Source organism: Scleropages formosus, chromosome 1 (assembly GCF_900964775.1).
Source record: "Scleropages formosus chromosome 1, fSclFor1.1, whole genome shotgun sequence".
In the NCBI taxonomy this organism is placed as follows: Eukaryota; Metazoa; Chordata; class Actinopteri; order Osteoglossiformes; family Osteoglossidae; genus Scleropages; species Scleropages formosus.
In genome coordinates, this window is record NC_041806.1 from 17,659,796 (window position 1) to 17,684,179 (window position 24,384).

Sequence of the window (24,384 nt, forward strand, 5' to 3'; positions counted from 1 at the left end):
ACCAAGTCTGTTAAGAAAAAGCAGCACAAGTGAGTTTTTTCTTAAAATACATATATTTATTACACTTCTCGCTATATAAGAAGTGGATAAATCGTCGTGGCAGTAACATTTTTATAATATAACAGAAGCAAAGATAAATTAACTTCTAATTGTAGTTTTATTTCTTTAGACAACTAACTCAGATAAAATTCAGTGTTAAAATGTGTTTTTCTATAACGACGACGCGTTGTTTTATCATTTGTTGCGTATAACGTTACAATGCTGAAAAAATAACAGTGAAGAATAGCTTATAATTTGCGAAAACTGACATCCGTTTATCGACGTATGTATAAATATTTAAAGTTAACTGAAGTGCAAGTCCTTTTATTTCATTAGACCACACTAGCTCTTTTGTAACCTTGGCATTACAATTATAAAATAATTCAGTCAATGCGGTCTTTTATTTTCTGTTTCATTTCATAATTCTAAATGATTAGATAATTAATTAGATTTTTTGCGGAAAGTTAGTGGGTTAGTCGGGTCGAAAATGAGGTAACATACCGCTTTTATCAATTAAGACGGTTCTGAGATCGAATTTTACACTGATAAGTTCAGTGACAGTTTCTTCATGCCACTGACTTCGCTATAATGTGAATGGGGAAAATGCCGAAAATGTACGCGAGATATTTATCGCCTAGTGGCTATTTTTACTCTTCAGGCTAAACAAATCTAGAAATGTCCCTTTTTAGAAGCATCCCTTGAAGTTCAGTTACACAGTGGCTGCTTTTGACTGGAAGCAATAGCATGGCCTGTGCTGGGTAGGGGCTTTAGGTGTCTGTAGGGCTGAACATCTGAGCTCTTCATACCATGAGGTGGTGTCTGCAGATATCTGTCTTATTACCAGCGCTGATATGGGCACTGTCTGCCCTCCTTCCTTTTTCCACTGAGATGTGTTCGTCTTCCTTTTTCCCTACTTTCTCTTTGCGTCCCTGCATGTCTCCCAGCCATGCCTTTCTCGATTTTCTGATGTTCACATTCTGGTTTCTGCAGGAATTTCTTTCTCCGCCTCTGACCAGACCCCCAGACACTTGGCAATCTCCTCTTCACTATTACAACTGCTTGCCAGCCTGTACACTTTTTAAAATTCTGTCTAGCAGTGCTTTCAATACACCCTCAGTAAAGTAAACCTCTGAACAAAGTTAGTTCAGGTGAACCAGCCTGGAGGGAGGACCCAGTCCAATGGTATGTCAGTCATAGTCCAAAGGCGTATCCAGCAGCAGCATATTTTCCATTCACCCTGTCAGTCTTGAGTCCACAGTGCTGCACAGAATCTGATGTCCCTTTAACTTACCTTTGTTTAACGGTATAAAACTTTAACTTTAAATGTTAATCTAATTTAGCCGACTTAATGTAGTATAGCTTCTTAAAAATCATTACTTTCACCCCTTATGATAAAGCAAACAAATGCTGTTTTAGTTTACAGTTAAGGCAGAAGCAGTTGGTGCTGAGGAAAGGATGATTTAAAGCATGCATTTGAGCCGAAGTTATGTCTGGACGGAGTAGTGGTTAAAGCTGCTGTCTTACACTAAAAGGGTCCAGTTTTGAATCCTTGTTCTCACTGTAGTTCACTTAAGCAAAGTACTCACCTTGAACTAGAAGGGGAAACCTCCACATGCCCTTTGCTCCGCAGAAGCACCTTCAGTGCCAGATGAAGGCCGTCATACAAGGGCTTGCAGATGTTCCTCAGAGCAATCCAGCTCAAGGACCTAGGCATCATGGAGTCCTTGGAGTCTGTTCCATACAACCATGAGAAAATATTAATATGGATTAGTTTTATTCAGTTACTGCACCTTTCTCATGTGTGGTTAATGTTTGAATTGAGCTAGCCAAGGCAAGCACTGCAAAATATAAAATCACAAAGCTTGATTGGCCCGTTATCTGATGTGTTCTTCTAAAGATTATTTGTTGAGACTAACTTAAAAAAAATTATCTTACACAAATAACAGATCATTTACATTACAAAGGTTTTATATTCTGATACAAACTCATATTCATCCCATGTTATACTGACCCTTGAATTGGTAAATACAGCTTACATAGCGAGGTATTTTTACACTGATTGGTTGACCTTGATACATAGTATAATCAGACACCACGTACAGACACCGCACACAGCCGTCTTTCTGCGCAACTTTTAATGCCTTATTTTTTCTTTGTTTCTTCCATATAGTTGCTTTTACAGAGTCATATAGTTAAGACAATTTATTATTGCAACACTTCATTTTTGTTTATTAGTGATATGAAATGATTTCATTCACCATTGTGCCCGTTTGAGCTTTGATCTGAGGAATTTCAATAATGTGAACATGTAACGTTCATGGTCAGTAATTCATCACAATTTAATTAAAGATGCATAGAGCTGGTTTGATATTTAACAAAAAATAAGACACATCAGCACACACAGTTCAGTAAAATAGACAGCTACATACATGGGTCACTTGTTGTAAATGAGTAAAAACAGTTAATTTAAAATGGAACACATCAGATTAAATTTATTCATGCAGAACCTCTACTCTAAAGGAACTCCAAAAGCATGTAATGTTTTGTTTAGAATACATGTGTGACCATGTTAAATTTCTTTTGTGATGGGAATTTTGATATTTTGCATTCTAATAGCTCGGCTACTTTAAACTTCTAAAGCAACAGTACCCTCTGTTGGCTATCAGTGTGATGTGCTTTTGATGCCATTACCCCATATCCCTACTCTATCCACCTTACACACACACATACACATTTTAAAGCTATATTCATAAATGACAGCAACATAAGATGTAATGTAAATATGCTGTATTACCCGCAAGTTGTAAGGTGTAAATATTTGGTGAGTTTCTCCAAATGATTTCTGAATAATAACAAAAGGTGTTATGACCCTATGTAATTTTCATTTGCAGTTTAACCCACTTAATAACAACAATGTAATTATCAAGTAATTAAAACCCATGTCTGTCTGATGAATACCAGATTAATATTAATAGCATGAAGAAAAGGAAAATTAAAGCAAACAATATAATTTTGAATCTCCTACTATGGGTAATAAATGGAAAGAACCAGAAACAAATTTTAGATTTTAAATGGTAACTGTATTTTCATGACTGTTTGAATATCAATTTAAAAATCATTAGTTATCAAGTTCCAAAATTGCATTTCTTTTAGTTATCTTGACATTCATTATATTTTAAATTTTTGTATATTTTTAAAACATGTTTTAATTTGGATAAAGCAGAACAAAAGTAAAGATATACAGTATAATACATAGGCAGTATATGTATGTATTTTAACAGTATATCTAATTGGGGCAACATGTCACATTTTGGTCAAAAACCAATGCGATTGAACTTGGAGATCCCAGGTTTAAATCTTACCTCTTGTTGAAGTACCACTGATCAAGGTACTTACTGATACAGTGAAATTATCCAGCTGTATAAATGGGTAAATCATTTTAAGTCGCTTAATGAATAGGTTTTGATAGATGTCTATAATTTTTTAACTGAATCTAAATTACTTAAAAATTATTTACAGAATATGTGGTTGTTCTTTGAATTTTTATAATATAACACAGTGATATTGTCATGTTTCCATCTGGAAAGTGGGTCATCAGACCCAAGTGCACCACAGAGGCGCACCAGGTGATGCGGAGGATCCGAAAGTCGTGGTCAGGAAACTAGCAAGGGTCACTGAGGTGCAGACATCGTTACAAGGAGAATCCAAAAACTGTGAGTCAAAGATCAGGCAATGGGTCAAAGGAAACAAGGAAAATCAGGAGGAAGAGGATCGAGGAACGGCAGCTAGGGAAGGGAAGTCAGCAAAGGTAAACGGGGCAATGCAAGAAACACTGGTGAGCAGTAAGGCTGAACATGGTTCCGCAATGTTCTGAGCTCCGGGCTGTCCTTTTATGCGTCTGGACCCTGATCAGCCGCAGGTGTTCCTCATTGCCAAGGTGGAAGGCGTGACAGATAATTAGAAAAAAACTAAAGCAACTAACTTGAAAGCATACACTCACGTAGCACTTTATTAGGAAATCTATACTAATACTACATAAGGCTTCCTCTTGCTCTCGAAACAGCCTCAATTCTTCATGGCATGGATTCCACAAGATGTTGGAAACATTCCTTTTATATTTTGGTCCATATTGACATGACTGAATCATGCAATTTCTGCAGATTTATCAGCAGCACATCCATGCTGCAAATCTCTCGTTCTACCCCATCCCAAAGGTGTTCTATTGGATTCAGAGCCGGTAACTGGGAAGGCCATTCAAAAAAACTTTCCCCGGTGGCCCGTAGGTATGCTTATAGTTCTATAATAAGTTCTTCATTATGGTAACCATTAGTCGACTGTCTTCTTTGTTTGTATCTGTTTTTCTTAGTTTATGCCTGTGTTAAAGCGCTCTGTGTCACTGCGTGAGAAGAGCACTCTATAAAAATAAATAAATAAAATAAAAAAGCTGAACTCATTGTCATGTTCATGAAACCAGTTTGAGATGATTTTTCCTTTGTGACATGGTGCATTATCATGCTGGAAGCAGCCATTAGAAAATGGGTAAATTGTGGCCATAAAGGGATGCACATGGTCAGCAACAATACTCATATTGATAGACTGTGGAATTCAAGCGATGACTGATTGGTATTAACGGGCCCAAAGAGTGCCAAGAAAACATTCCCTACGTCATTACACCACCACCATCCTGGACTGTTGACACAAGGCAGGTTGGGTCTATGGATTCATGTTGTTGATGCCCATTTCTGACCCTACCTTCTCTGTGACAGTCTTAAGCTTTTCAGCTCTGGTGAGCCTGTGCCCACTGTAGCCTCAGCTTTTCTGTTCTTGGCTGACAGGAGCGGAACCCGACATGATCTTCTGCTGTTGTAGCCTATCTAACTCAAGGTTTAAAGTGTTGTGCATTCTGAGATGCTTTTCTGCTCACCATAGTTGTAAAGAGTGGTTATCTGCGTTACCACAGCCTTTCTGTGAGCTCAAACCAGTCTGGCCTTACTCCTCTGACCTCTCTCATCAACAAAGCATGTCTGTCCACTCACTGGACGTTTTTTTCTTTTCCACACCATTCCAAGTAAACTCTAGAGAGTGTGGTGTGTGAAAATCTCAGGAGATCAACAGAAATACTCAAACCAGCTCGTCCGGCACCAATAATCTTTCCACAGTCAAAATCACTGAGATGACATTTTTTTCCGTATTCTGGTGTTTGATGTGAACATTAAGTGAAACTCCTGACTTGTATCTGCATGATTTTATGCATTGAGCTGCTGCCACATGACTAGTTGATTAGGCAATTGCACGAATAAGCAGGTGTAGAGTTCTTCCTAATAAAGCGGTCTGTGAGTGTATGTATCCAATTACAATAATATGCATCATGAGGTAGTAATTTCCCAAAGGCATATTGTAAACTGGCGTTTTATTTTGTAAAGTGACCTGTCACCTGAATTAAATATTGTCATAACTGTTGTTGTTTTTTTTTTTTAAAAAAAAAATTTAATTATTTTCTGATTAAGGTTCATTTATTTTCTTATGAAATAAATATGAATTGATTTTGGTGTCCTAGTATGACCGTCTTCTCATTCATTGAAGTTTATCTTAAGTATGTCTTTAAGCCTTTTTAATCTATTCTTCAACATTTCTCCACCAATTTTTCCTTGAGCCCTTAAAAATAAGTTATAAAGTTACGAAAGAAAAATATAGGAAAAACACTAATACTACACAGGGGACATCAAATGCATCTAATTTTGCACTATGTGTGTGGCAAAAAGCTTGCAATAAAAACACATGTGAGAACATTCTTTAATTTTCTACTATGTACATTTCAACACTGTTACTCCTATTAATTACATTGATATATACATATTCAAAAAACATTACATATACATACACGTGTGTATCTATGCGCAATATGTGGTGTCACAGTTCCAAAGATTCCATTACCTGAAGTATATACTCTAGTTCTCTTAAAATACTACATTTCTCTGGAATGATTGCCACCTATTGGCCAAATCCCTATAACACCTGCAGTCTCAAAGGAAGATGTCAGATTGATTATACAGCAGGAAGGGAAATAATTTGATAGGGAGAATCTTCAGTCAATGTATAATGACTGCAGCACATTTACTATACCAGTACAAAGGGTAAGGATAAAAATATTATTTGAATAAAGCAGAAACATGAGCCAGGGGGTGCAGTGGGTTTGGCTGCATCCTGCTCTCTGGGGGGTCTGGGGTTCAAGTCCTGCTTGGGGTGCCCTGTGACGGACTGGCCTCCTGTCCTGGGTGTGTCCCCTCCCTCTCCAGCCTTACACCCTCTGTTGCTGGGTTGGGCTCCAGTTTGCTGTAGCTTCAGACAATGTGTGTGTGAAATATGAGTCCACCAGTTCTCATATTGCTATAGTTCCCTGTGTTGAAATATCAGTAAGCATGAGCTTAAGAAAAAAATCAAAGAGTTAAAATGTTCCCTTAACATAAAAGTTTGCAGTGCTTAAAACCGCTGAAGGGTGCTTAGCTTAGTCCTAATTCTGCGTCAGATACAATGAAATTATTTTGAAGAGTCTTGATTTAATTGTGTAAGAAATGTCATAAATAAAATATGGCATCCAAATTCTGAGAGCATTAGGAGTTTGATTCCTTCAGGCAATGCCATGGGGGATGGCCAGGTCAGTAATTATTTATTGTATATAAATGTCAAATCCATCAGCTGGTCCCATGGTAGTTAAAGCTGCTGTCTATGGGACCAACATTTGCAGGTTCAAATCCCACCTACAGTTATATAAATGGGTAAATTGTTGTAAGTAGCTTGTGTTGATGAAGAGTGTCAGCTAAATATGTAAATGTAGGCTTGTTTCCAATTTTATGACAGATTTTTTTCAGTTCCACCACAAAAATGCCCTTGTTTGACTGGAATACCTTAACTACTAGTTGCACCTAATGTAAAATAAAATGATACAAGTTACAAGGCATTAAGTAAAGAAATGAAGATCATTTCTGAAAACCTTGCATCAGTACCAACAGCCCTGACTGATACTGACATCCACTAAAAAAGGCACAACTGCAACATGTGACCTTTTTCAACTTGTTGCCTTGCGCCCTGTGTTGCCGGGTAGGCTCCGGTTCCCCACGACCCCATATGGGACAAGCGGTTCAGAAAATGTGTGTGTGTGTGTGGTATTGATCTGTGCTTGTAGTCAAAGCACTCTTGGAGGTGTTTGGGATGCTGTATCTGTTGACCTATTGAAACCTTCAATAGCAGTGAAGTGCTGGAGAGACTTTGTGCCTGACATGATAAGAATTCTGTATTTGTGAAATGTATTGCTTTATTTCCCACTCAGCAGTATAGATATGCTGTATATCCCGCAGCATGTTGATTCCAGAAATTATAAGAAAAAAAGGATGTCACAGTTGTCTCAGTGCCTTATTTTGCACTCTCACTTTACTCTGAGGTTGATTTGCATGTTTTAGTGCTCTGTCTAAGTAATGTAAATTGTTTGATAACAAAGTGACATAGAGGGCCACTCTTATTAATCTGTAATATTTTTTTTTGAGAGATTTGGTATATTAATGAATTTGGCAGATTACTGAAAATAGGCCTGCTGTGGGCAGTGGACAGGTACAGGTATAGGTACAGGGGCAAGCAGTATAACATGTAAAAACACATCTTAGCACAGAGCAATGCGTTGTATAGCTTATTGCACTTTTAGAATCAGAATCATAATGAGTTTATTGGTCAAGTGTGTTCACACACACAAGGAATTTTCTGTGGTTCTAGGTTCCTCCAGTATTTATAGTATTTTATTTGACTATGTCAAAAACCTTTTTTATCTTTAGAAAGTTTATCGTGACATACTGTTTTTTCTTCCCAGTCAGGATATTGCCCACCATATAAACCAGCTATTTTCTAGTCATGGTTGAAATGTTGAGCAATTACCTTTGGTACTGTTTTTTTATAAACATAAATTTCATGTTTCAGTTAAATAGTCAGTTCCATTCTTTCCTTCATTTTTGTTCTATGCAGTTTTTGCAGAACAGTAAATTAGAATGAGGTTTAATAAGTGCCAGATTAACGAGTGGACCTGTAATATTTCTAGTATAGAACTTGCCCTTGAGGTATACACATGCAGCTTACAGCCACCAGGATGTATGAGGGCCTTCCTATTAACCATGTTATATTATTTTTGAGTCTCAACTTCCTTAATTTCTGACAACTGCTCCATGTGCTGTGCAATAACATTGGAAGATAACAAAGAAAGAAAGAAAGAAAGAAACGAAAGTGAACATAAATGTAGCATCCCAGGCTACTCAAGAGTACTGAATTACTTCTGTAATTTCTAATAGTTCTGTAATTTATTTTGGTGGAGTTTTTTAATTTACATGGCTCTGAAACCATTGACAGGACCGGGATGAACACCGGAAATGGTTTGTAAGCCTGTTAGCACCAATACAAAAAGTTGTTGCATGTTACTTGTTTATGTATATTCTGTGTTGTTCGCCCATCATTGTCAGTGAAGACCTCGACATCTGTACTGATTGGGTGACCAGGCTCTGTGCATCTGAAGATGACTGAGGAGCTCGATTCAGGCATGAAACATCCTGTCACATGTCAGCAGTTTGCCTCGCCTCTGCAGTTTGGCAGCCTTTGTGAATGAGGTTGCACCATAATGGACGGTTCAGTGTGATGGTTTCCCAAGTGGTGGTGTTGAGCTCACAGGACTTCAGGGAGGCCTTCAGCGTATCCTTGAACCACTTCTTCTGTCCTCCATGGGAGCGCTTTCCCTGAGTGAGTTCTCTGTAGAAGAGCTATTTGGGGATGCATTCGTCTTACATTCTGACAATGTGCTCTGCCCACCTGGTCTGGGCTGTCATTAGCAGTGCGTGAACTGACGGCAGACTGGCTCTGGAAAGGATTTCAGTGTCTGGCACTTTGTCCTGCCATCTGATTTTGAAGCTTACACAGACAAGACATGTGGAAGTGATTGAGCTGTCATGCATGCCTCAGGTAGACAGTCCATGTCTAGCAGGCGTACAACAAAGTTGGAATCACCACTGCTAGGTAGACCTTCAGTTTTGTTGGTAGACTGATCTCTCGACATTCCAAAATGTTGGTGCACAATCTGCCAAAGGCAGAGCTGGCTTTAGCAATTCTGCAGTTTACTTCAGCATCGATTGATATTGCTCTGGAAAGGGTACTTCCCAGGTACGTAAAGTGGTCCACTGCCTGCAGCCACTGTCCATTAACAATGATGGAGGGTTCTGTGTACAGAGTGTGGGGAGCTGGCAGGTGCATGACCTCAGTCTTCTTGGTGTTAATGGTGAGACCAAAGTTGTTGCACGTAGATGAAAACTTGTACATGTTGGCTTGCATTTCTGGTTCTGTACTAGCATTCAGAGCACAGTCATTGGCAAAGAGAAAGTCTCACAGCACAGTTTCCTTCACCTTGTGATGGCTTGCAGTCGCCTCAGATTGAAGAATTTACCATCACTTCTGTACTTCAGTCCTAGTCCTTTATCTCTGTGCTGGAAGGCATCAGTCAGTGTGGCAGAGAAAATCATGCTGAGCAAGATGGGTGCTAGAACATATCCTTGTTTAATGCCATTGGTGATTGGAAAGGTCTCAAATGCTTCACCATTATCTAGGTCACAAGTCATGATACCGTTATGAAATTGCTGTACCATCAGTACAAATCTGTTTGGACAGGCAAGTTTTGACATCATTCTCCACACACCCTGGTGACTGACAGAGTCAAAGGCTTTTGTGAGGTCTACAATAGTTGTGTTGAGTTCACGATTCTGGTCTTGACACTTCTCCTGTAGTTGATGTGCAGCGAGGATTATCTCAGTTGTTCCACGTTTCTTGCAGAAGCCACACTGCATTTTTGGCAGTAAGCTCTGCTTCAGGTGAGTGATCAGCAGTTCAATTCAGCAGAACCAACTTGTCTGTGCAGTGCACTGGTGATAGCAGGGCATCTAGTTCTTCATAGAACTTGTCCTTCACATCCTTTGGGTTGTTCATTGTGGGACGTATGCACTGATCAAGTTATCTTGTCTTTCTTTTTTCAAGTGGGAGCTGCATTGTCATGAGTCAGTCGTTCACACCCATGGGGAGGCTGGCAAGATTCTGAACAAGGTGACTTTTGATGGCGAAGCCAGCTCCAGATTCCTGACACTCATCGCTGCTGTGGCCACTCCAGAAGAATGTATAGCCATCTCCTACTTCGGACAGCTAGTCCTCATTCACAAGGCGAGTTTCGCTAAGGTCTGGGTTAGCCTGCCAGTCAAAGCGGTTTCCAAGGTGTGCCCACTGTTATATGCTATCAGCTACTTAGAGCATCAGGTGAGAACCAAAGCAGGAAAGCTGCTCCTAAGAGTACGACTGTTCCCCCCATGAGAAGTACTATCCCTCCCTAACATTACATGCAACCCTTATATTCTAATGGTTCATTAAATATAAGGGGATTTCTTACTATAACAGGGTTGTCAGATTCAAACCCTGTTGCTATATAGCTAATCTGCCACATGGGTAAAAGAGAGGTGATAGTGGACTGTGTTAGGCTGCATTTGGTCTCACTAGACCTTGGTTTGTAACCACTCTCTTTTCTACCTTCCAGCTCCTCAATAATGCATAGACCCTTCCATTACCAGCTTCAGACTGAGGGGCAAAATAGTCCAAGCAAACTGCTCCCAGAGATAAGAAAGGTTTCAAACCTTCAGCCTCACTTCTGCAGAGAAATTAGTCCAGACTGATGTTGGGGTGTGTATATAAATACTGTACAAGGGTAAAATACAAAAGAAATATCTTCTATGACCAAGTCAGAGTCTTGACCTCAATCCCATTGAAGTGCTGTGGAGTGAGTTGAAGTAGGTGGTTCAAGGAAGACATCCCAAAAATACACATGAAATGAAACAGTTTTGTATAGATGAATGGATCAAAATACCTCTGAACTGCTGCACAAGTCTGATCAAGATTTTATTTTTTAAAGATTTTGTCACATACACAGTTATACACGCATAGTGTATACGCATAGTGAGGGTCTGTTGGGAACGTTTGGCGGAGGCCCCTGTCAGAGAGGTCTTCAACTCCCACCTCCGACAGAGCTTCAACCAGGTCCCGAGGGAGGTGGGGAACATCGAGTCTGAATGGACTATGTTCCGCGCCTCCATTGTTGGGGCGGCGGTTCGGAGCTGCGGCCATAAGGTCTCTGGCGCCTGTCGCAGCGGCAATCCCCGAACACGGTGGTGGACACCGGAAGTAAGGGATGCCGTCAAGCTGAAGAAGGAGTTCTATCGGGCCTGGCTGGCTCATGGGACTCCTGAAGCAGCTGACAGGTACCGACGGGCCAAACGGAGCACGGCTCTGGCAGTCGCCGCGGCAAAAACTCGGGCTTGGGAGGAGTTCGGTGAGGCCATGGAGGAAGACTTTCGGTCGGCCTCAAAGAGATTCTGGCAAACCGTCCAGCGACTCAGAGGGGGGAAGCGGTGTTCCACAAACACTGTTTACAGTGGAAGTGGTGCGCTGCCGACCTCAGCTGAGGATGTCCTCGGGCAGTGGAAGGAGTACTTTGAGGATCTCCTCAATCCCTCTGACACGCCTTCCGTAGAGGAAGCTGAGGCTGGGGACTTGGAGGAGGACTCGTCCATTACCCTGGCTGAAGTTGCTGAGGTAGTCAAAAAACTCCTCGGTGGCAAGGCTCCGGGGGTGGATGAGATCCGCCCCGAGTTTCTCAAGTCTCTGGATGTTGTGGGGCTGTCTTGGCTGACACGCCTCTGCAGCATCGCGTGGAGTTCGGGAACGGTGCCTCTGGACTGGCAGACCGGGGTGGTGGTCCCTCTTTTTAAGAAGGGGGACCGGAGATTGTGTTCCAACTACCGGGGGATCACACTCCTTAGCCTCCCTGGGAAAGTCTATGCCGGGGTACTGGAAAGGAGAATCCGACCGATAGTCGAACCTCGGATTCAGGAGGAGCAATGCGGTTTTCGCCCTGGCCGTGGAACACTGGACCAGCTCTATACCCTCACTAGGGTGCTGGAGGGTTCGTGGGAGTTTGCCCAACCAGTCCATATGTGTTTTGTGGACCTGGAGAAGGCATTCGACCATGTCCCTCGTGGCATCCTGTGGGAGGTACTTCGGGATTATGGGGTTCGGGGCTCGCTGCTACGGGCCGTTCGTTCCCTGTATGACCGGAGCAGGAGCTTGGTTCGCATTGCCGGCAGTAAGTCAGACCTGTTCCCGGTGCATGTTGGAGTCCGCCAGGGCTGCCCTTTGTCACCGATTCTGTTCATTATCTTTATGGACAGAATTTCTAGGCGCAGCCAAGGAACAGAGGGTGTCTGTTTTGGTGGCCGCGAGATCTCGTCTCTGCTTTTTGTGGACGATGTGGTCCTGTTAGCGTCATCAAGTCAAGACTTGCAGCGTACACTGGGGAGGTTTGCAGCCGAGTGCGAAGCGGCGGGGATGAGAATCAGCACCTCCAAATCCGAGGCCATGGTTCTCAGTCGGAAAAAGGTGGATTGCCCCCTCTGGGTTAGGGGGGAGCCGCTCCCTCAAGTGGAGGAGTTTAAGTATCTCGGGGTCTTGTTCACGAGTGAGGGAAAAATGGAGCGGCAGGTTGACAGACGGATCGGTGCGGCGTCCGCAGTAATGCGATCATTGTACCGGTCTGTTATGGTGAAGAGGGAGCTGAGTTGTAAGGCGAAGCTCTCAATTTACCGGTCAATCTACGTTCCTACCCTCACCTATGGTCATGAACTCTGGATCATGACCGAAAGAATGAGATCGCGGATACAAGCGGCAGAAATGAGTTTCCTCCGCAGAGTGGCTGGGCGCACCCTTAGGGACAGGGTGAGGAGCTCAGTCACCCGGGAGGAGCTCGGAGTAGAGCCGCTGCTCCTCCGCATCGAGAGGAGCCAGTTGAGGTGGCTCCTGGACGCCTCCCTGGGGAGGTGTTCCGGGCTTGTCCCACTGGGAGAAGGCCTCGGGGCAGACCCAGGACATGTTGGAGAGACTATGTCTCCCGGCTGGCCTGGGAACGCCTTGGGGTTTCCCCAGAGGAACTGGAGGAGGTGTGCAGGGAGAGGGAAGTCTGGAGGACTCTGCTCGGACTGCTGCCCCCGCGACCCGGCCCTGGATAAAAGCGGAGGAAGATGGATGGATGGATGGATGGATGGATGGACAGTTATACACACATACAACCTGTAGTGAAATGTTAATCTGATCAACTCTGTAGACTGTGCAAACAAGACAATATATTTTAAAAAAAAAAAGACAAGAGACAAGAGAATATAATTTAAAAAAAGATGTACAGGGTACTGAATTAAAGCTAAAATGTAAAAGACTAAAATTAAGATTTAGAGAACAAAAAAATGTGCAAGGTATTGAATGTGCATTAATAAAGTGCAATGTGCAGCGCTGATGAATAACACTATACCACCAGGGTCCTTAAAGTGCAGGATGTGTCCATGTTGAGGAGTCTGATGGCCAGAGGGAAGAAGCTCCTCTTGAGTCTCTCAGTTTTGGCCATCAGGCTACAGAAACGTCTGCCAGATTGCAGCAGGCAGAAAAGTGAATAAGCAGGATAGGTAGGGTCTTTAAGAATTTTATCAGCCCTCGCTTTGCATTGCCTGGTGTAAATGTCATGCAGCAAGGGGAGAGCAGTCCCGGAGATGCGCTCAGCTAAGCGCACCACTCTCTGCAGGGCTTTGCAGCCTTGGGCTGATCAGCAACTACAGAAAGTGCTAAGGTGAGGTTATTGTCAAAAAGTGTGTTCCAGTAGTTACTTAATATGAAGGTTCAGATACCTTTTCCATCAATTACGTTTTTTTTTTAAAAAAAAAAAAACATTTGTATAATACAGATAAGAAATGTAAAATGTTACATGTGTTGTTTGTTAAATAAGACTGTCCTTATTTATGCCTGTTGCTTAGATGAAGATTAGATCTCATTTTAGGAACCATTCCTGCGTAAATCCAGATAGTTCCAAAGGCTTTACAAAGGCTTTTTCACAACAACATATTGTGTGCATTTGTTCTATAATTCATCTGCAGTTGAGATTCTACTTTGATTACTTAAATTTTGAGGAAATAGTTTGTGCAGCTAGGTCTTGCACTTCAGACCACGGAGGTCATGTACACGTGGCTGCCTTGAGCCCCCAGCCTCAAGATGGCCTTGCTCACTATCTTATTCTTATGATATACCCATGTTTTGCTTTTCTTGTATACTAATACACATGTATTTCAAAACTGCTAAATCTAGCAAGTAACTAAGCTGTGTCATGTAAACATATGATGAATGTAACCATTGATAAGTTTTTGGTAGCCTACACCCACACCAACTGTATTTAAGAAGTGCATTGTTTTTGTTTGGAGAACCTGGTTCTCCAGCAGTGGTGTAAGTGCTGAACTGCTGTTCAATAAACAGGTGAATAAAATTTTACTAGTTTTATTTCTTGAGTAGTTTCAATAGAATTCAACAACAAATAATGGGAGAACTTGAGCATTTTACCTGTGCAGAGGCTAGACCACAGTAGACTTCCTCTTTGATTTAATTGCCTGTGAACAACTCTGAACTTATGGAGCAGCTGAAAACCAGAGCATTCCCAGTTTAAGCTACCATCTTACAGTGGTATTTTAGGTAGTTCCATATGACTGCAAACAGGACACGAAGAACATCCCAGTGTTTTTAAACATGTAAAAAGAAAGTCAAAGAAATGTGAAATAAGGACATATACGTTCACCAGAAAACTTTACAACAGTCTACAATGTTTGACTCCAGAAAAATAAGAAAGCTGTGAATAAAAATCAGTAGCTGATGGAAAGGAGCCATTATCCAAGTAAACTTTAAAATCGACCAGACTGTTATTAACAAATGCTTCTTTTTTAGTTTTGACCATTTCACCCAATGCACACACTTTTTCCCCAACATCACTTTTTGCGGGCACAGTTTAGCAGATGCTATTAGTAAATTAATAAATATGGGAATTTGCACTTAAATTTTACCAGTGCTAGTGTACTTTAATGGGTGCTCTGTGCATTATTGATGGGTCTGATTACTTGTATCCCAAAAGTCCCAGGTCTTAAGGGCTGCAGGCAAACATGCTCCTGCTTTCAAGTGTGCTTTGTGTAATACTAACACTGTCGGACATGCATGGAGAAGTAACACTGTACCAAAGCCCACAGCATTGCCCATTGTAATAATATATTCAAGAATAAAAGGATTTTTATTGTGGAAGAGATGAATAATAAACGTGCATAATTTCAAACTTTAATTGCATTAAATTAAATGATTCAAGAATACACACACACACTTTCAGAACCACTTGTCCCTTACGGGGAACCGGAGCCTACCCGGCAACAGAGGGCGTAAGGCCGGAGGGGGAAGGGGACACACCCAGGACGGGACGCCAGTCCATCACAAGGCACCCCAAGCGGGACTCAAACCCCAGACCCACCGGAGAGGAGGACTGTGGTCCAACCCACTGCGCCACCGCACCCCTGATTCAAGAATATCTTTCTTTTATTATTTTGCAGTTGTGGAGGAGAAACAGGCAAGATCAGCAACGATTTCATCATAGAAATAAGGCCATAAATGCTTCAAATCCAAGCCATGAAGAAAATCCATTAAGTAGAAAGTGAAGAAATAGTGGCAAACGGGTAACTTTTCAAGTGAAATAAGTCTAATATTTTGCTTACACCAATGACCTAAAAAAAGTGTAAAACCACTGTTTCTCAAGGATGTGCAAACAGGCCAAACGCCCTTTTATGTCTGTGATTACAAAGTTGCAGGCAGACTTAAAACCCATGAAAATGGAGGCCATTATTATCTTTATAATTATTTGCTGCCGAGCTGATAATTTCATCCATTTATCTATTTATATAACGGGGTACTTTCTCATGGGAATTGCATCAGGGGCAAAATTTCACTCCATCCTTACAGAGGCTTCATAGAGGAAAGTCTGCTTGGGTCATTTAACTTTCTGAAGACTCAAGTCAATTCAGATTATATATGAGGAATGTAGAGACACATAGACACGATGAAAGATTCAATGAAAAGGTATTTTTGTTAACACTGGCATCAGTATAAGATTACTATATCACCCAGTGTCTAAGGTGTGATTTTCATAGTGAAAATAATATACTAATACAATAATGAATGTCTTTGGCCTTTGCTCATGGCCAATAGTAAAACTATTCCAGTTGTCGGAACAGTCAACAAAACCACTGAACTGAAGCGGAATGCTGGAACCTGTTTCAAGAAGTAAATTTTGCTAGGTCAGTGGGGTAAACATCTCTGCTCGGTATTTCAATGAAGCTCTTCAAGAAACAGCTTTGATATTTGCCATGAGCACTAATGAAAGTAACCACCAAAGGTCTGGGTCCAAATCATGTGGCAAAATGCAGCACAGCTGTGCCCAATGATATGACTGGCAAAGAAGCTATAAAAGCCAAACAAGAAATATTGCACTGTTGTGGATCCTTAATCAGCTATTGCTGAGCTTGGTTAACAATCCTTGGCCCTATATATTTATTTTAAATAAAAAAAAAAAAAAAAAAAAACTGCTAGTTTCCAAAGTTCTTGTCATAGCATGTTTTTGTTCCATTCCTGAGTTTCTGTCTTCACTGCCCTTGTCCACAGTACCCCTGTCGTGGTCCTGTGTCTCTGCCCTGTTTTGGTGCGCTTGTCCTGTGCTTGGCCTGAACTTTGGCCCCTATTTTATTCTGTGCGCTTATCTTTTACATCCATATTGGGATGTTAAAATAATACATGCCTGCATGATATCAATGACCAATCTCCCTCACTCTGAAATGCTGAATCTCTTTCAGCATTCAAGAAGGGTTTTAAAACTCATATCTTTGGACTCACTTCTCCTCTGATCACCTATGTGCTTTCTAAGCATGTACCATGTTATCTGTTCAATAGTTTAAAAAAAAAAAACCTATATACAACTAATAGTGTAATGTATACAGGTTTATATGGTAGAATGTGACAAATTGTACTCAAGACTGATGTCTGCATCTAGATAATACAACAGTGCATTACAGCAACAGAAGGAGTGTGTCAATTCATTTTAACAAGGCCTTTTCATGTCTGGCTGTCAGTTCCTTGTATGCCAAAGTATGGTAATCAAAATCCTATATTGTGTGTAGGCACATGTAGCTATATTTACATTTATTCATTTCGCAGATGCTTTTCTCCAAAGCGACGTACATCTGAGAGAATACAATTTATGCATTACATTTGGAGAAAAAGATATAGTTGCAGGCATGTGATTGTTAAAGAAAGTTAGTTTCTTTGCACTATGTGCATCAATGTTCACCACACAAGCAGCTGCATAAAACTCAGAATAGATGAATCCTGATCACCTTCCTGCAATTTTCTTTTTTTTTTTTTCTTTGAGATACACACACATTTACGTACAATACAGGAGTAGCGGAACATGCCACCTTCTTCCTCAGTAGTGTTTCCAGAATGGGCTAGAAAAAAAGACACTACGAGGACCAAGGCTGAATGGATTGTCAATATTTTAGTTCCACAATATTGTCAATCATGTGCCATCTGGAAGTGTTTTTGGACCAGTAACACCTTGTGTTCCTCACACAACACATGTAAATAGCAGAGGAATGCAGTTTTCACACATCATCACAGAACACACCAGAAAGCAAAAAAAAGGAGTGTAAAGAGGAAGTGTTTATTGAGTGACCCAGTGAAACACTGCCCTCCACGGTGTTGTATTACTTCCTTTGTCACCTGATTCATCACCTTCTCTTCCAAAGTATATTGTGGAATAGGTTCATATCAGCTTCCTGCTAAACAAATGCAAATTTCAATGAAAATGTTTGACGGTGATTATACAATAGCTTCTTAGCCATAAGTTCTGGTGCATATGTTAAATCAGAAAATACATTCAACACCAGAAAGCACCAGCAGTTGTTTCACCCTTATACCACATGCTGTACCAAGGACAAATGGATACTTGGATCATTAAAAATTTCTTTTAGGTTGTACTGTCTTGGAAAAAATAAAATTTTCACTATAGACTTTCATTATAGAAATCAAACTAGGTGTATAGCTTCGTCTGCATGCACTAGACTGATAATTATTTATGGATAGCACAAAAGTGAGGTAAAATCCCAAGCTTATAAAAGCATGCTTTTACTTTGTCACAGCATGCTTGCATCCAAGATTAAAAGTGGTAGCAACTGTTATAGAGAGGTGTGAACTGAAGACTGGGAAATGGTGATGATATGTAAAATATCACATTCTGGATAAATCTGTTCTAAAAATGTGTAAATGAAATAACAGCTCTCGAGCAGCAAATGTGCCTCTACTTAGGCGTTAACTCATTTGTTTCTTGTTTTTTTTTATTATTCCACTCATGCTATGGAGCAAACAGAACAAAGCTGTATACCAAACTAAATGAAAAAATAATCACTATTACATTTTATTTGATTTAGCTGTTACACAAAAATTGCCCCTAATTCTTGATGCAACTGCAATCAATTTTATGTTCAGGCAATGAAAGGGTTCAGGGTAGTGTACTGGCTACACATCAGAAACATCTATCTCATCCATCCACTGTCAACAACTGCTTGTCCCTTAGGCTACCTGGCAACACAGGGTGCAGGGGACATACCCAGGACGGGATGCCAGGCCGTCACAAGGCACCCCAAGCATGGCTCGAACGCCAGACCCACCACGCAGTGGGCACTGGCTGAACCCGCCGCACCAACACGCCGCCTCCATCAGAAACAACAACTATTTTATGTCGCAAAAAGAATTCACTTAGATTTCAGTTTTTAAAAAATTACATCATCAGCTTGCATTTGTTAATTTCTCCAGGTGGTTCATAAGGGGCTTTAGCTCCATTGCAGCCCCACTGACGGTACAATTATGAGGAGCACCCAGACAACTGACCTGGACTCTCGAAGCCATTCAGGCCTTTAAGGGCCTGAAGAAGCATTTTATTACTGCCCCAGTTTGGAAACACCCTGATGCCAAATTGCCGTTTGTGGTTGAAGTCAATGCATCAGAGGCTGGTGTAGGAGAAGTGATCTCACAGCATCAGGTAAACCTCCTTAAGCTATATCCATGTGACTATTTTTCACATAAATTGTTACGCACAGAAATTAATTATGACGTTGGCAACAGAGAGCTCTTTGGAGAAACAAGAGTTGTAGTCGGCAAGGCAAAACAGAGAACAAAATCATGAAATCTACAACACTGGGGCAAGGTAGCAATCAGGAGTGAAGCGCTGCAGTTGGTCTTGTCATTTGTGAACTCAAGAAGCTGCAACGGTGTCAGTGACAACATATTTTTGTGCTGAAACCCGGGTCGGGAGACAAACTAAACTGATAGCTGCAGCTAGCGAAGTAACGCGAAAGGGAAAATGTTGGGCCTATTACAGAGACTGAAATATAAACACATAGTTTTATGGGCATCAACAGCGAAACTACTGAGGTCTCTAGAAGAAAAAACAGGTAAGGACAACGTGAATTGTGACCGTTTGAGAGAGTTGCTGTCCATGCTTTCGATTAAGGAGGAGAATCTTTGCGAATTGGATGAAGAAATAGAAGATGAAATACAATAAATGAGATAGATTAAGATATCTGAAAAACCTCGGACTATCAGTACCACATCAACCTCTGGAAATCCTGAGCTGCCAAATTGATTGAACGTCAAATTGAAGCAGCGGAAGGAGTAAGAGCGGCCTGGCTAAGTGATGTGAGTACACATACAGATAGATTGATTAATAGATTATCAGTGAAATTACCAAAGCCGTCCATACATAAATTTAATGGAGAAGTATGCCTTTGGCAAGAGTTCTGGGATCAGTTTGAAACTGCTATCCATGAAAACAGAGAATTAAGCAAAACTGAGAAGTTTACTTATTTGACGTCATACCTCGTTGGGCCCGCTGCTCGAGCTGTTGTAGGACTAAAAATATCCGAGAGCAATTATGACGCAGCAATTGACATGCTGAAGAAAAGATTTGGAAGAAAGGACCTTGTGGTGAGTGCGTACATGTGTAAATAATTGAAATTGACTCCAGTAAAAAAATCTTCCTATCTTGAAGCATTTAAGACAACTTTATGAAGAGTGTGAGGTACAGATCAGAAGTTTAGAATCCTTAGGTGTTCTATGAGACACTTACAGAGGATTATTGTGCCCCATACCGCTTCTGATGATACAGGACCATCTTGCCCTTGAGTACACCTGTAAAATGACTCCAGGTCATGAATGGAAGGTTTCTGAGCTTGTAACTTTCCTGCAATGGGAGGCTGAAAGTAGAGAGTGTGCGATGCACTTGACTAATACAGAAACCATGACCAAGGAAGAACAGGTTTGTCACAAGTAACACTGTAAAGCAGATGCACAGAGCAAGACAAAGGTCAGAAGGGCAAACATGTCTACAGTCGCAATTCTCCATACAGGCAGTTCTAATGCACCTCTTACTTGTATATTCTGTGACAGCACAATCCATAAATCAGAATTGTGCACGGACAACACAGTGAACATTCGAAAGGAGAAATTAAAGAAAATGCGGAGTTGTTTTATTTTCCTACGACCAAGACACATCGAAAGTGTTTGTAAAACGAAGGGTGTGTCACACATTACTTGCGGCAGAAGACACCACACTGCATTGTGTGATGAGACCGAACAAGAAGAAGTCCACAATGACATTGAAGGTTCTGCAGATGCACTCATGTCATCCATTATGCTCCGCACTGCAACAACACACACAAAGGGTCAGAAAACTTTGCTGTTGCAAACAGTGAGAGTGTGGACTGAAGGACCCGGTGGACAGATGACGGTGCGCTGTTTAATGGATGGAAGGAGCCAACGAAGTTTCATCCACTAGAAACAGGTAAAGACTTTGGGTCTGCCAGTTCAAAGGAGGGAGACTCTAAGGTTGTATACCTTTGGCTCTGAGAACCCAGTAAAGGCTGTGAGAAATGTTGTAAAATTGGTGCTGGAGAATGTCTGGAATAAGGAACAGAAAATTTTAATTGAAGCCGTTGAGACACCGCAAGTTTGCACTGAAATTGTGAAGGTGCCTGGTGAACATATTTGACACCCGCTAGAGAAGAGGGGCCTACCCCTAGCAGATGTCTGAGTCAATAGCAATGAGGAGTGAGGAGGCCAAAATATCTGTACTGATTGGAGCCGATTACCACTGGAAGATAGTGTCAGGAAGAGTAGAGCAAATATCGGAAGCCCTAGTTGCTGTAAAAACAATACTTGTCTGGGCAGTACAGGGACCAGTCTCTGCTTCAAACATGAGTGAAGTGAAGTCACTTGTATGAACATTTGAATAAGTGAATGCAATGACATCTGAAAGCAGCTGTGCATGTTCTGGGAATTAGATTCTTGGGCATAACAAGTGGACATGGGGACAGCGCAGATGGCAGCGAGGCTAGACAAAGCTTTGAAGGGTCAGTCAAATATATTAGAGGGCGATGTGAGGTAGGGTTACCGTAGTAGCAAAATGCCCCACACCTCCCAGACAAATTCAGAATTGCCCAGAAAAGACTTGATGGACTGCAAAGGAAACTGAAAACAGATGTAACGTTGTTCAAGAGATATAATGATGTCATTGAGAACTACCTGCAGCAGGGGGCGTGTGAAGACATCCCAGAAGAGAACTACTTACAAGCAGTGGAGGACAATGCGACATATTACTTGCCCCATCATGCTGTTAACAGAAAAGACAAAATGACAGCTAAACAGAGTGGTCTTTGATGCCTCCTCTCGTGAGCACAGGAGCACATATTTGAACAATTGTTTGCTGACCAGCGTAATGATGACGTGTTATGGTGGACCCCTCTCTCACCCGCGTGCGCACATGCTGATATACTTGGCTGTGTACACATTTTGTGCCTCGCACGTTTTGGAGTTTACTTTAATGTTGTTTTTTTTATCGTGAAGACAGCTGTGTGAAATATAAGTCATCCATAGTTGCCTACAAGATATTAAAAGAAGAGTTTCCGTTTTTCCGTGTCCGTCTGGGTTTATACACCTTTCTTTGGAACCCACGTGAGGATCTGGGCTAACTCATTAGCCAGATCGTTACACCAGTCTCAACCTCAATCCAGACCTTTCAAGCATTTTAATGAAATTCAGGCTACATCCAGTTGCATTCACATCAGAAATCACAAAGGCTTTCCTACAGATATCCATTACAAAGAAAAACAGAGATGCCTTAAGATTCTTATGGATTACAGGATCATCTAATGCTGAGAACACAAGGACACGCAAGATGAAGATGACCCGTGTCATGTTTGCGGTTTCCTCAAGTCCAATCCTGCTGGCAGCCACAATCTGGTATCATCTAGAGGGGTACAGAAACAGCCATCCACATGCTGTTAACATTCTAGAAATGTGCCTTCATATAGATGATTTGATGGCCAGCGCAGAGGATACCGAAGAGGCTTATATGTTGACATGAAGAGCACGTGATTTATGGACCTGCCACTAGATGGTCACACGTTAATAACATTTTTGTTTAGCAAAAATGTAATATAGTAGCGAAGAAAAACTTGCCTCACAGTATGTACAAATGGAGCAACAGATGTTTTCTTGGTGTTTTAATTAAATATAATATTGTTATCAGAAAAAACCCAGAAGTTGGTCTCATTAGTTGTGAACTCAAGAAGCGCTAATGGTGTGAGTAACAACACCCCTTGAGTGTGTACCAATATTGTTGCAAGAGTGGTGGATGAGGGGGTGACACCTTTATACCGTTTTGTCATGACCACGCCTGCACCTCAACCAGCAGCACCTGGCTCTAATTAAGCACCTGGCCTTAATTTGAGCACCTGGCTATAAAAAGCACCACTTTACCACTGCCTAATTATAGAGATTCACTTGAGATGACTGGTTCTTCTGTAGTGGCAAACCATTTTTTTGTGTGTTCATCTTAAGTCCTGCTTCATGTTTTCTAGGTTGTGACTGTTTACATTGTCTCTTGATGATTTGCCTGACCATGAGAATAATTGGTTACTTTATTATATAATTGTATACTATATTTTGTGTTGCATTGCAATTTGCTATTCATAAAAAGCATTACATTTTGCATTGGTGGTCCCTCACTGAAGTTTGTTCAGGTAAGTTATTTGTTGCTACTGACTTATCCCAATGTGTATTCTTACATAATTTTATAGATAAAAGAAATGGGTTCTGTTTGTGTAGCAGTCATTTAATTTGTATTTGTAGCTTATGATGCATGCAATGTTGAGCTGTGTCCCCAAGTGTAGAGTGAGTGTGACAGATCAAAAAAACATTTTTGGAATAGTTTGTAATTGGGGCTCAGCTGATAGGAATTAGTCTGGTTTAAATAGCAGCTGGTGGGCTATAGTCACAGCCTTTTGGTGTGAAGACTGGATGCGAAAAGATAAGACTCGACATGTAGGAGTCCACCACCACTATGTGAATTTGGCCATTACCAGCCTGTTTGTCAAGGGGGGGGTGTATGTCAAACATCAGTTTACCCACACACTCTTTGCTACCTTCTTATCCCTTGTTTTCTGCCATCTCATTCTCCCCTTGCCAATGACTTCCCCCCCCCAGAGACAGTCAATGCAACCATAAGTTTTCAGCATCATCCTGCTTAGTTTGCACTGAACCTCCCTACAGAGTCATGCTATCCAAGTTTAAGTCATTCTCTGTATGTGAAATCTCCAACCACCTGCTTGCTTGAGCTGATCCCATCATTCCTATAGTCTATCTCCCCACAATTCTCTAAGATCATCCACTCCTTGCTTTCCATCTGCAGTCCAAACTGCTCTGATCTTTCCTCTAAGGAAACCTTCTCTAGATCTTAACCTAGTACAAAACTATAGACCAGTCTCCTTATTTTCTAAAATTCTAGAAGGGGCAGCCTGTGATCAACTACCTCAGTTCTTCACCCAGAATGATCTCCTCAATGGATATTAGTCTGGATTCAAAGTTCTCCACTGCAGGGCAGTGTCTGATGCTCTCCAGTCACTTTCCTCCCTCTTCTCAGTCCTCATCTTCCACAAGCTGTCTGCAGTCTTTGACACTGTCAGCCACCACATTCTATTGTACTTTTAGTCAGTTTGGGATGAAAGGAAAGGACTCAAGCTCAATCTTAGTGCCAATCTCACAGATCCTACCAAGTGGGCTGGCAGAGCTCTAGTTCTTCTCTGCCTCTCTCAACCATGCAAATTGTATTTTCTATGGGATGTATGTAGCTTTGAAGTGTCTGCTAAATGAATAAATACAAAACCAGTGTCTCCCAGGGCTCTGTAGTGGGTCCTCTGATCTTTTACTCTACACCTCTTCCCTTGTCTCCCATTGAGTCAAATACCACTGCTATGCTGCTGATACTCAGCTGCTCTT